Here is a 12,878-nt window from a genome sequence, read left to right on the forward strand (position 1 = left end):
TGGTCTGCGTCTTGTGGGCTCGACATAATGTTATGCCGCTGCTGCCCACAGACCAGACCCGTCCCCTGTGCTAAAGGGGTTAGTAAGGATACATGCACCCGCAGCAAAGGGAGCGCGTCCGGAGTGTGGAATAAAGCGTTTCCTGGCCTGAGATAGGTAATGTAGACAATACTTGCCGGTACCGGGTATTGGAAAAGAATCGTGGAAGCCTTGCCGAGGTCAGGGAGCGGAGAGAGGAGAAGAGCCGGGGTCCAAGCCATGATAGAGGGGTGCCAGAGAATACGAAGTCTGAGGAGAGCCTAGGCCGAGAGCAAAAGGGGGTAGTCATATGAGTGTCACGCTTGTGCTCTCCTCACAAGCGCAGGGAAGAAAGGGAAGGACCCGCCAGCGAGGTGGGGAGGCTGCAGGGGATATGAAGGGAGTAAGTTGCCGTGCAACTGGGGATCGGCGTACGCAGTCACGTGACCGCGCCGCGCGCATGAGAATGCGCGACGCGTCCGGAGGTGCGGTGCCTGCTCAGAGACACAAGTGATCCAGCTGCACGCGCGAGCACGCTCTGACAGCAGAGCGGGAGTGCGCACGCTCTCAGGCACCAACGCGGGGGTTGCGGGAAGCTAATGCTTCAGCACAGGAGTTTGGAAACGGAAACCAGGAAACATGGAACATGGAGTCCAGAGCACAAGGTAAAATCCAGAGTAGGACTGTTCTTGGAGAACGTCCAGACATCTTAACGGCATAGTGACTGAAACAGCAAGGTGCAGCGAAACTAAACATAACATAAGGGTTCTTAGTCTTATCCATTGGCCAAGGAATTATAAGCCTGCTACCACGTCAAGGTGAACCCTACTAAGCAGGTACCTACAGTACCCGACGATAAACTAACCTCAGTAGTATAAGAGTGACTGTCCCAGTCTTCTGGAATCCACAGGAGATAAGTAAAGGTCCCAAGGAGGTCCAGACAGGAACAGTATGCGATGAGTACTAGCAGGCACCAGGGCTGGTAGCAAAAGACTAAATGCAAAGAGAAAGTCAAAGAGAGGCTTACTTCCTGTCAGGAGGAAGAGGGCAGGGTTTGCCAGAAAGCAAGATGGCGTTGCTTGCTTCAGAATCCTTAAAGACACAGGATCTTGACTCGCAGCTAGAGGGCGTGATCAGAAGTAAACAGGTAAGGAAGGAAAACGCCGCAGGGGGCGTGTTCCGCGCATCGTTACAATGAGCCGTGTCTGAATCTGTGGAATCACTGAGAGAATAGCACATTAGCTCCATGCAGAAAATATTTCGAGCGATGAGTGAGGCCTGATAAGGTATGAGAGACCAATCAGGGGTGGGGGGCGGAACAGGAGGACTGCAGGAAGCTCCTCAGGATAGCTGAAGGTGCACAGGTGAGCACTAAAGAACTCAGGAAGTGTCCGTGCAGTAATTTACACAGGGGGCACGTCGCTTCACCATACAAACACAAAAAATATATAAAAAAGGTAAACTACCTGGTGCAAGGGAGAACGCAAGGCAACAACACATAAATAATCAGATGATTACATAAAGCCCCCTATAATTGCACTCTAGGTAGGTGACATTGATAGTACAACGTCATCTGTCAAGGGGCCACTAGTGGCAGGTTATATAAAAAAAATTATATAATAAAAAAAGAACTGTGAACTAAACAAAGGTAACGTTTCAAACCTTGCATGGCAAAAGGTTATAAAGAGATGGGCCTGTCAATTTTACACTTTGATGCCCACTAGTGGCCACTTGACAGATGACGTTGTACTATCAATGTCACCTACCTAGAGTGCAATTATAGGGGGCTTTATGTAATCATCTGATTATTTATGTGTTAGTGTCCGTGCAGTGTAAGGGGGGCGGAGACTCACAGCAGGAGTGGAGGATAAGGGACAGGTGCTGGCGGGTGCCCTGTAAGCAGGGCGTGCATGCCGCCCGTGCCGGAGGGAGGCGCATGCGCGTGGGACGGAAGTACCACCTCTCCCGCCGAGAAGGAGGAGGAGCGGAGGAGCAGCAGAGCGGAGGAGTGGCACAGCGGCCGAGGGAAGCGGGACTGCGGCGACGGCCGAGCTGACGGCCCGCGGGAGTGGCTGCAGGTAGGGGGAAGTTCCACTGTGTGCCCTGGGTAGTCCGAGGGTTGCGCGGACGGTGCAGAGGCACCGGCATCCTAACAAGGAGGTTGCAAACACTCCATAATCTTCTGTTGTCTTACTTCCTCGGAGCAGGACCTCCCTCCTAGAACCTTTAAAGTGTGTTCTCGCCAGGTGGCAATCCCTTCCTCGCCCACAGGGGTATGAGGGAGTTGGGGCCTCACCGGGGTAGGGTACCACCACAGAGGGTCCCCGAGTGGACGTGGCCTGGGGAGCTGGTAGCCCAGGATAGATAAGGGGGCAGCCATCGTCCAAGGTCTCAGGTAGAATTAGTGCCTGAGGGGCCGCTTCCAAGCATATCTCTTGCTCAGTGGCACAGAGTACTGCACTCCAGCAGAAAGCAGTGTCATATTTACACTCTAGGACCTGTTTTTACTAGACCTGGGGAGTTTCTTACGTAATCGTGGACTGTAAACTCTGATGTAAGGGTGGAGACTCCTTCCACTGCGACCACGTATCGCGGAGATACTTGGTGTTCTAAGGCCTAGTCGCAGACCTCTTGCCTTGAAGGCACAAATATAGTTCTGACTCTGTTAATTTAGCTGCTGCTTGGGCACCCCAAGTCTGAGATCTACAATTGTAGTGCATGTTTCCCCACCCCCTGGGAGATATGGTGGCTATGGTGTATGTTCTGCTTTACCTGCGACTCACAGGAGGCTTTAGCCTCCGCTGCTTGGAGCCTGGGGTGTATCTGAGAAGGTAATTGGTAGCGCCTCCACCTGTACGGGATCCTGCTGTGTGGGATAACCCTGTTACAGGAACCCCATACAATAAAACACACACAGGTACGTATAACAGTTTTACTGCATGCAAAAGAATACTGAACATATACATATACACAGTTCGACACACTTGGTAACGCATGACCGTGCCCTCCAGTAACCGGTGTCAGCACACTGGCGATATAGTCCCAAAAAATCCTGAGGGGCTCTCAGGCACCCTGGTGTCCACGAGTAGTAACCACCCTGGTGTCCACGAGTAGTAACTCCCGCCCAAATGTGTGAGACAGCGCTGCCCCCACTAACGTGTGTATAGTTGCTGCACATGTAGTACCTGCCGGGTGCTCGACACCTGGTAACGCCACACTGAAGGATAAGATCCAGCGACGGCGGTGGTCAGCAATGATGTCTGCCTCCATGTGGGGTGACTTCACATGAGGAGTGTATCCTCTTAGCAGATATTTCTTAGTACGGTGGTCTGGTCCCAAACCACCGGATCACCAGTCCGCAGCCACATCCTGGCGTGTCCCTGAATTGGGGTGCTAAGCTGGCAATGTCCCTACCTAACGGCAAGTCCTAGCGCAGCCACAATCTATGTGGGAGTCGGGGCCTAGATGGGGTGTAAGGGGTCTGTGGCATAGTGCAGGGGTCACGGACACCCTGCACATGGACACCCTAACCCTTCCTTGTCCCAGCTCCGACTGATGTGCTCCTCTGCCCACGAAATGTGTCATTCTCCAGACAGTAGAATACGGCCGTGCTATTGACTGCTGCAGCCCATGTGGTCCGTCGCCCTAAAGCATCCTAGGAGCCGTAGTCCCCTGCGGATCTATTCTTCCTAATGGCCGACTTGAGCACCTATATTGCACATGCACAGCATCTTGTGCATGCGTAATCGCGACCAATATGTTGGCGCCCTGCAAGGGGAGCGGCTGGTAACCGACGAACGAGTCGCCCGCAGCAAGCCCCCACGCTCTCCCCCAGCCTCTGCTGCCAGACACAGCGGCAGCCAGATGTAAGGGGCAGACGAGGGACCAGGGGGGACCCAGGCTATATATAATTAAAGAAAAATGGAAAACCAAGTCCCTGATGGTGCAATCAAAACTTCTCAAAGAGGATCATCTCCTATAGGAAATGTAAGTCTGTTATAAACCCAATTCAAACAGGAAAAAGATGCAAGGAATTATGCCATGTGTGACAGTCTCCTGTGCATTTTGATGAAAACACCCTAAAGCCAGTCTTATCTGATGGCTGAATAATGTCCTCCAGTAGTAAGGCAAAAGGTGATGAATAACAAGAGGGGGAAAGGAAAGTATAAAAGGGGCACTGTACAGCCCCCTAAAACAAGAACCCCGCAACCTGCTAACCCCAATCAGTCTGCACCCCTCCTAAACTTGAATAAGAAATGCACATAGTCCATGTTCAAGCACTGAGAAAGATAAGCATATAGGGGGCTATGCACTAAGCAGCGCGTGTTTGCGCCCAATTGGAGAATTTTTGCTCAGCCAAAAAAACGGGAAACCAAATGCGGGATTCACTAACAAGTTCAGGGCATTTTGTTCCGGCCGAGCAAAAATCAGCCCGATCGCGCAAGCTTTTTTCCCCCCATGCTATCGCGCTTAAACTTGTAAAGCGCGATAGCTGATAGAAAAAAAGCCACCTGTAAGAACTGCAGGGAGATGCTGTGTCTCCATGCACGGCTCTTTCAGGCGATCGTACTGTATACATTGTGATGTGTTTTCCTACTAGTGTAGATGAGCAGGGGGTCTCCTGAGCTTAACCTCCTTGATTTCAGCCTTGGGGATGCCCTACCTCATGAAATACAAGCCCCGTTATGGGGTGCCGGATTCCCTCGTGCTTTTAAAGCTCCCGCGTCACGTGATCGGGGGATTTAAATCCTGCAGGGGGATACCGGAACTACCTAACAGGGCTGTATCTCAAAAAGTAAGGGGTTCCCCGAGGCTGAAACCAATGAGGCTCAGCTCAGGAGACCCCCTGCTCATCTACACTAGTAAGAAAACACACATCACAATAACAATAATTCATTACCGTAGCGGCTAACCGCTATGGTAAAGAAGCTGCTTTAATATACTTTTTATTAATATTGTGTGGGAGCAGGGGTCTCCTGAGCTGAACCGCACTGATTTCAGCCCCGGGGACCCCCCTGCTTACTAAGGACGAGGACGGCCTTCATCGTGGCAGCCTGGCAGTGGTGAGTGCAAGATTTATTTACTTTATTTATGCTGCTTAATGTTTTATTTTAAATGGGCAAATGCACTATTATCCATATCTGGATAATAGTAATTTTGCCCATATTATTCTGTATGTCTTATTGTATTTATTTAAAAGTATTGTTTATTTCCTTAGGGCACAAGATTTGTACCGCAGAGCTCAGCAGTAGAAGAATTAAGGGCTGGAGGCAATTGATAAAAGTTATACATTTATTGGGCAAACACGTTCCACGCTGTAAGGAGCACTTTATCACAGAGTCTTTGCTAAAGTGCTCTTTGCAGGTGAAATGTGTTTGCCCAATAAATGTATAACTTTTATCATTTGCCTCCAGCCCTTAATTCTTCTACCTCTGTGCTCTGCAGTTTATTCAGTTTTTTTCTTATTATAATTAAACACTGGAACTATTTGGTGACAATTTAGAAACAAAGGACAAACATAAAACATTGTTAAATTAAGAATTATTATGTTAATTATGATAAGTAAAATAAAGAGGTGCATTTCAACATAAATAGGTATTTATCCATTTTATTTTAGAACAGATTTAATTTTATTCTGTTTTTATGAATTTACTATTTTATAATTTTTGAGGACAGTTTATATATAAATATATCCAATTAAGTATTATTTTTTTATTTAACTACATTTACCAAAGTATTAAAATATATTCATTAAATTACAACTACACATTCATATACATTTACCTTGTTCACCACTTCAGTGCCAGAGGAGCCAGCAATGCATGGTAACAACCCATCTGGCACTCAGGGCCCGCCGACAGGGGTGGAGAGCTGGGACAAGTGTCCCAGGTTAGGTGGCTGCGGGGCCTGGCTTCTTGCTGGGTCCAACATCTTTGCCCGGCTGCTGGTCCTCTCGTTGCCGCCATGCCCCTGCTCACCCCAGCTGGGGGTTTCCTTGACTGACACTGTCCCACACCGAGCCTCTGATGCCAAGCCTCTCTCACTGTCCTGTGCAGGGCCTCTCTCACTGTCCTGTGCAGGGCCTCTCTCTCTCTCTCTCTCTCTCTGACGTCGGTGCGCACACCGGAATGAGAGAGAGGCCCGGTGCAGGAGAGTGAGGAAGAGAGGAAGGCCTGAACAGTGTGGGAGATGGGGGAGTCCGGCAAGAGGCCAGCACCAGCTAGGGGAGAGCTGGGGCAGCACAGATCTGAGATCTCACCCAGGTAAATAAGTATTTTGTATTTATATGTGGGGGGTTATAAAAATGTATTTGGGGTGGGGGTTTTTGTGTGTATTTGGGGGGTGGGGAATATGTATTTGGGGGGTGGAGGGGGGTTGTATGTATTTTGGGGGTAGGGGTGTTTTGGATGTATTTGGGGGTGGGGGTTTGTATGGATTTGGGGGGTGGGTTTTTTTGTTTGTATTTGGGGGGTTGGATTTTGTATGTATTTGGGGTGTGGGGAGGTTTTTTGTATTTGGGGGTATGTTTTTTTAATATGTATTTTGTGGGGGGTGAGGGGGATTGTTTGTGTGCGTGTTGCCAGGGGTGATGGAATGAGTGAGCGTTAACCCTATTTCTGCTGGATAAGCCAACTACACATGCTGCGCAATGCATTGCTTGACACTGGCAACAACAGAGTAAATCTACTCTTTCCCAATACATCTAGCCAGAAACTAAGAAACCACATCTCCTTAAAAATATCTCCCCAAAATGAATTCATACCAAAATAAATCTACCCTAAAAAATCTAGCCATTGAAAATGATAAATTAAAATGAAACAAGGTATTTAAATAAAACATGGTCCCATAAATACTCCATGGTCACTCTCAAATATGTGAACAATAACTTTATTGTAAATACCGTCAAATATGCTTCAATAACTCTGCAGCTATAAATGCACACAATTGGGGCTGCCCCAGGAAGGAGAGACCAGAGATTCCCTAGTCCACAACTGGGCTGACCTGGGGAACAACAGATGTCTTGAACTGCATATGGACTGCAGGCAGACAGCAAGACAAAGGCTAAAGAAGAAGAAGATTGAGAAGATTTGCGTGGGATTCGTGATCACAGCAAGGAAGAGGTTAAAGCACAGATCCTGTCAACTGAAAGTTACAAGATTTATCTTGTAAGTAGTTACACTGTGGTCGTACTGTCCTGTATGTATCTGTCCAGATATACTGCGCAATTTGTGTTTTTTCTTATAATCCTTTATTAGGGGGGACTATCGAAATCTACTGCCATCGTTATTTTGGTTGGGAACACCATTTGGACTTTTAAAGGACTGCACTGTATGGACACTTTCATCTTTATTAAGCGCCAGGTATCCCATATGTTTTTTGTATAAATGCACAGTTAAATAAAGACTGTTGGGCGAAATATACTAACAACTCTGTCCATTCTTTCTGTTGAATCTTTTTTTCTATTCAGAGCCAAAATTAACCCCAGTTTTTAAAAAGTCATTTAAAAGTTATTTAATTGCTTTCTCACTCACAAATCTACAGAACCAATTTGTTTCAAAATTGGCTACAACTCATAATGCCATAGGGCAACCCACACATATTCACAGACAGACTTACACTCTAGGGTTGGTGTGCTTGAAATGTAATTGCATACCATATTCTGAACATGCTGAGAGTGAAGCTCAGAGCCTTCTTAAACCTAAGTCTAATGAAGGTGGTGATGCCTTTTCATACCAACAGTAGAGTTCTTTATAGATTAAAATAAAGTGTACAGTTTAGGAAACTCATACTGTAGGTTAACTTGAAGAAGAAACCTACGAGGTTTCCTAAACTCTGTACACTTTATTTGAATTTATGAAGAACTCGGTTGGTCTCATAAAAGGTATTCCAATCTACATTGAATCTTATTTTCTGCAGCATCAATGCGGTTACTAGAACTTTGAACGACTTCAACCTAATCACTAAAACATTACCATGTGCAGATTCAATCTAATGGTCATCCATGAGAGCTCCCCTTCATCTACACTGATTCCCAAAAGATGTTCAATACAGGGCCTTATTCATTAAGCCAGGGCAAACTTACCGTCATGCGCCCCCCTTTCTCCTCCCCCTTCCGGCACGCACCCCCCTCTCCCCCTTGGATGGCTCCGGCAGCGAATGTCATCGTGGGGTCGTGTGACATCACATTACCATAGCAACATGATGTCACGACCCCGCGGGGTCATTTGTCGTTGCTTGCCATGGAGACGCGTCGTTGCAACCAAGTTAAGTTAAAGCTGCAGTTCAGTCTTTTTTTTTTTTTTTATTTATTTTTTTACTTCAATAGTTTCATGTGTGCAATCTCTAATTACCTAAAGAACTGTATAGCTGCAGGTCAATTCGTTCTCCATGTATTGATAGGTGAAATTTGGTGACATAATTAGAGCTGGCATATGTTTATATTCTGCCTTTGTCTCTCAGTGGAAGCTCATGAATATTCATGTGCACTCCTGCACTGACATGTGCTAGAGGGAGGGCAGGGCTGACAAAGGGGTGTGCCAGGGCTTGTGACAGGACATGAAGGGGCAGTGCCTTAGCAAATGGCTGTTAAAATAGAATACAAGAAAATTGGTCTTTCAAAGTTGTTTTTTTAAAAACAGAAAATGCTAAAAGTATTTTTTCTTACTACAGAAATGATTTATTAAAAAAAACACACATGCAGGATATTGACTGAGCTGCAGCTTTAAGAAGTTGCAGAGGCCTCATGCAATCCCCGGCATTTATTTTAAATGCCTTCGGGGAAGCGCAGGGCCTCTGTAACAGCCCCCCCCCCCCCAGAAAGGAGATGGGTGCTCAGTGTGTGATGTCACTTCGGAGCAGGATTCTTCGCTAGTCGACCCAGGCTTTCTCACTACATCAGGAACATATACAACATCAGATATATTTGTATTCTCTTGAATGGGCCATGAGATGTCTTTTGGTGCCAGAAGTTGTCTTATGGAATAGCACTACTTAGCAACGAAGGGACATAGTAATTCGCTCAAAATTATGCTTCAGTAGGCAAAATGCATTTTTTTATGGTATCCCAAATTTTCACAAGCACTAAGAGCCAGACAATTAAAGGGTTTTAATTACATACAAATTATGCAAAACAATAGTTTTTGTATGTAGATGTTGAGACAGTACATAGCCTTCTATTTGTTTTGTCTATGATAGGCATTGACTATAGCGACGCAGACTACAAAACATAGTTCAGCAATATAAGTTACAGTAAAAAGATGGTGACTACATATATATCTATACTTGACAGATCAAAGATAAAAAGGGTGTACAGTAGCTCTCTGACCATGTGACCATAAAGACTGGGGTTAAATATTCATAGCCCAATGCATTGACCACTGGAACTTTGTTGATATCTCATAAGCTTGTATGAGCCATGCCTATAATTATGTGCAAAGTAAGTCCCTTGCTCTATGGTTCAGGGGTAGCACAGCTGAAGTCCATTCATGTTTACATATTCATAGTAAACAGAAACGCATGCCTGGAGTGTTTGATGTAAGGTAAAATATGCTAATGTGGTGCCCAATTATGCTTCAAAATGCCATTTATGTTGAATGTAAATGCCATATAGTGTTAAGAAGTTAACTGGTCCCTCTCATAATTAGTAGGGAAAACAAAAATATATTTTGTACGTTTACTTCCCCACACCCTTTTTACCAAAACAGATGTACATTTAAAAAATAAAACCCCATCTCTTTCTTCTACATAAAATCGAGTTTATTGAGACCTGGTCAATGTTGCTTGTAGATTCAGTGTATAGCACCTTAGTGACAGTAATGACATGCACATCCTCCAGGGGATCATTGTACAGAAACAAAATCTTAATTGGTTGCCTTTTAAATATCATTAAAGGGTCTGGTTTCCTGTAGCTCTCAAGTTAAGAAGGTGTTGTGTCAAAGTCTATTACCTTGCTGGACGCCTATCCCGTAAGTTACAAAATAAAAAAAAATAAAAAAATATGGAACCATCAGCAGAGGTTTGAGAGGTCGATAAAGCTTTTAGATTTGGAGATGTTTTCAAGGAGCCCATATCCTGCGGCTAAGAGTTGTTAATGGAGCTTAAGGAATTATCTTATGACTTTGGCTCTGAGAGCAGTTTATTTCTTCGCTCCTGTTCCCTTGTCGAGGCTGAATATGCTGCTGTCAAACTCGCTTAATGAAAAGTAACGCGTCGCTGATTACAGTTTTATTTGGGCTCTATGTAAAAAGCGCTGTTAATTTAGCATCTCCTCCTTTGTGTGTTTGAATTTGCCATGGCTGAATGATTAAGAGACTCTCGGTTTCAAGCCCTGTATTTTACCCCCCTTGTCTTCTTTCTTCCTCTTTCTTGATTCAACTCTGTGTATGTGCCATACTAGTGCCTGCTATACTGCAGCAACTTTTCAACCAAACATATCATCGCTTATATATCACAGTCGTGTCCATATTTATATAAATGAAATTCGAATTAAGCAATCAAATGATTATCTCTTTTATTTCAACTCCTTTTTATTTATTTTTATTTACAGTTGAATGCTGTATAATATGTAGGTTCCCCAATCATTGTATTCAGTAGGGGATGTTATATTGTAACAGCCCTTATCTGGTCAATAATCTTCACTTTATTGAAATCCAAATGTATCAGTACTTATTTTAGAACTGTAGTTGTGTTATATTCCTAAATGCTGTGTTCATGTATAGAAATGTGTGAGCCATGTGCAAAGAAAATGTTTCATCTAATATAACAATCCAGTAATTTCTGGAGAACACTTTATGGCACCGAACCGTTGTGTGAGCTAAGGGTAACGAATAATCAGAATGACTGATAACTTGCTGTACATATGCATACAATATTGCACAGTGCAGTCTCAAAATGGGCTAAAATGTCTCATTTATATACCAAATATTTCTTGTTTTACACACTTGCCAGTCTTTAGTGTTTAACCTTGCTCTCCACTGATTAGGGTTTTGCTATTAGTAGGTGAAGGCATTTAGCAATGTGTGGAATATCAATGCAGCTAAAATACTATATTTAAAACCCTCATCACTGGGGCAAATGTAAGACACTGTAAAGCCTGCACCTGCAATACATAACATACATTTTACTGAATAAATCAAATATTGTTTGATGTTGCTTTAACTTACATTTCTATTATACTCTTGTCATGTACAACTCTCCCACCAACTATGCATATTGCCTTTATTACAGTATATACCAATATAAGCTGAGCAATGGGTTGATGAATATGACTTGAATGTGTTATAAAGTCATAACCTTGCATTTTCCAGCACTCAAAGATGTTAGAAGTGTAATTTACAAATCACATGCTTTCTCCTATTGACCCTACAATGTGAGACATGTCAATTAATGTTTACTGTTACTCTATAAATACAACTTGGATTCTATAAATACATAGTACTGTTTGTTTCATTGTATTGAAATAACTGAACGGGTGAAAACGTAACACAGACGTGTGCATTGATAAGAATAATATGTTGTGTTAAATGTGTAAATAAGTCCCATGTGTGGTCTGATTTAGAATTTAGGATAAGTAAAAAAAATAAAAACCACGTAGGTATAAAATATCTCCTATAAATACAGTGTCGTGTTGTTTCATGTCTTATTCATTCAGTATATAAAACACAAACGACAGTGATTACTACTAAAACCATTTTGGCTTTAAAGAGTACATGTCCACTGGAAGGCTGCCTATGAAAGATAAACTCTTGTATACACTGACATCACACAAGCTGACATTTTTTGGGGGGGTATCTAATGATTACCTATATTTTTGATGCCACCTTTATGGGCCCAGTCGATGGACAAAGGGATGGTTGTTTGGTCCATTTGTAACCCGTGAGTTCATCCTGTCAGGAGCACCTTTCCATTATGGTGTATACACAATGTCTTAGTTTGCATCACAAACACAGTCATGTGTTTAGCTTCATGTAATAGGGATTGGGTGTAAGTTCGTGTGCTGTTTGCCAGGGCAACATTAACATTCCTGCTAACCCAAGCAGCCTCCAGCAACCCTATGGCTCCCAGGAGAGTACACTTTTTGCTATTACTGTCAAGTACCCTTGACTCTCTTTTTGCCCTTTTATCTATTACAAGTAATTCGAGTTCTCCTGCCCTTTTCACTTGAAGACGTGGCTTTCTGTAAAGCCTACCCCTGCCACTGAGATCACAAGGTACAGATCCTTTAGAAATTGAGGGGTTTACTGTCAAAATGAAAATTTCACTTCAAATTATCCTGGCTGATGCACGTTTTCCAGGGCCGGGGGCTCCTCTCTCAGCCTTTTGACAGCCAGATCAGCGGAGAGGTTCAGTGATCTCGATAATATCATCCAGAAGAGCGAAAGTCAATACAATGACAGCGAATATGACTGCATACAATCCAATTACAGCTGCCTGGAAAGAATTTGATCTACTGGAGACAGCTAAATTCTTTAATTGCTAGTAACAGGTACAGTACATGAACATGATGCTTTTAATAATTAATATGCATTATATATATATATATATATATATATATTAATAATGATCAAGGTAAAATATATACAAATAATTATATATATATATATATATATATATATATATATATATATATATATATATATATATATATATATATATATATATATATATATCATTATTTTCAATATTTTACCTTGATCATTATTAATATATATATATATATATATATATATATATATATATATATATATATATATATATATATATATATATATATATATATATATGTCAACCTAGGAAAATCAACTTCTTCTGAAAGAGCGACTTGAGAGAATGAATAAATGTTTCCATACTTTATAAATGAG

This window comes from Ascaphus truei, chromosome 2, assembly GCF_040206685.1.
Source record: "Ascaphus truei isolate aAscTru1 chromosome 2, aAscTru1.hap1, whole genome shotgun sequence".
NCBI lineage: Eukaryota > Metazoa > Chordata > Amphibia > Anura > Ascaphidae > Ascaphus > Ascaphus truei.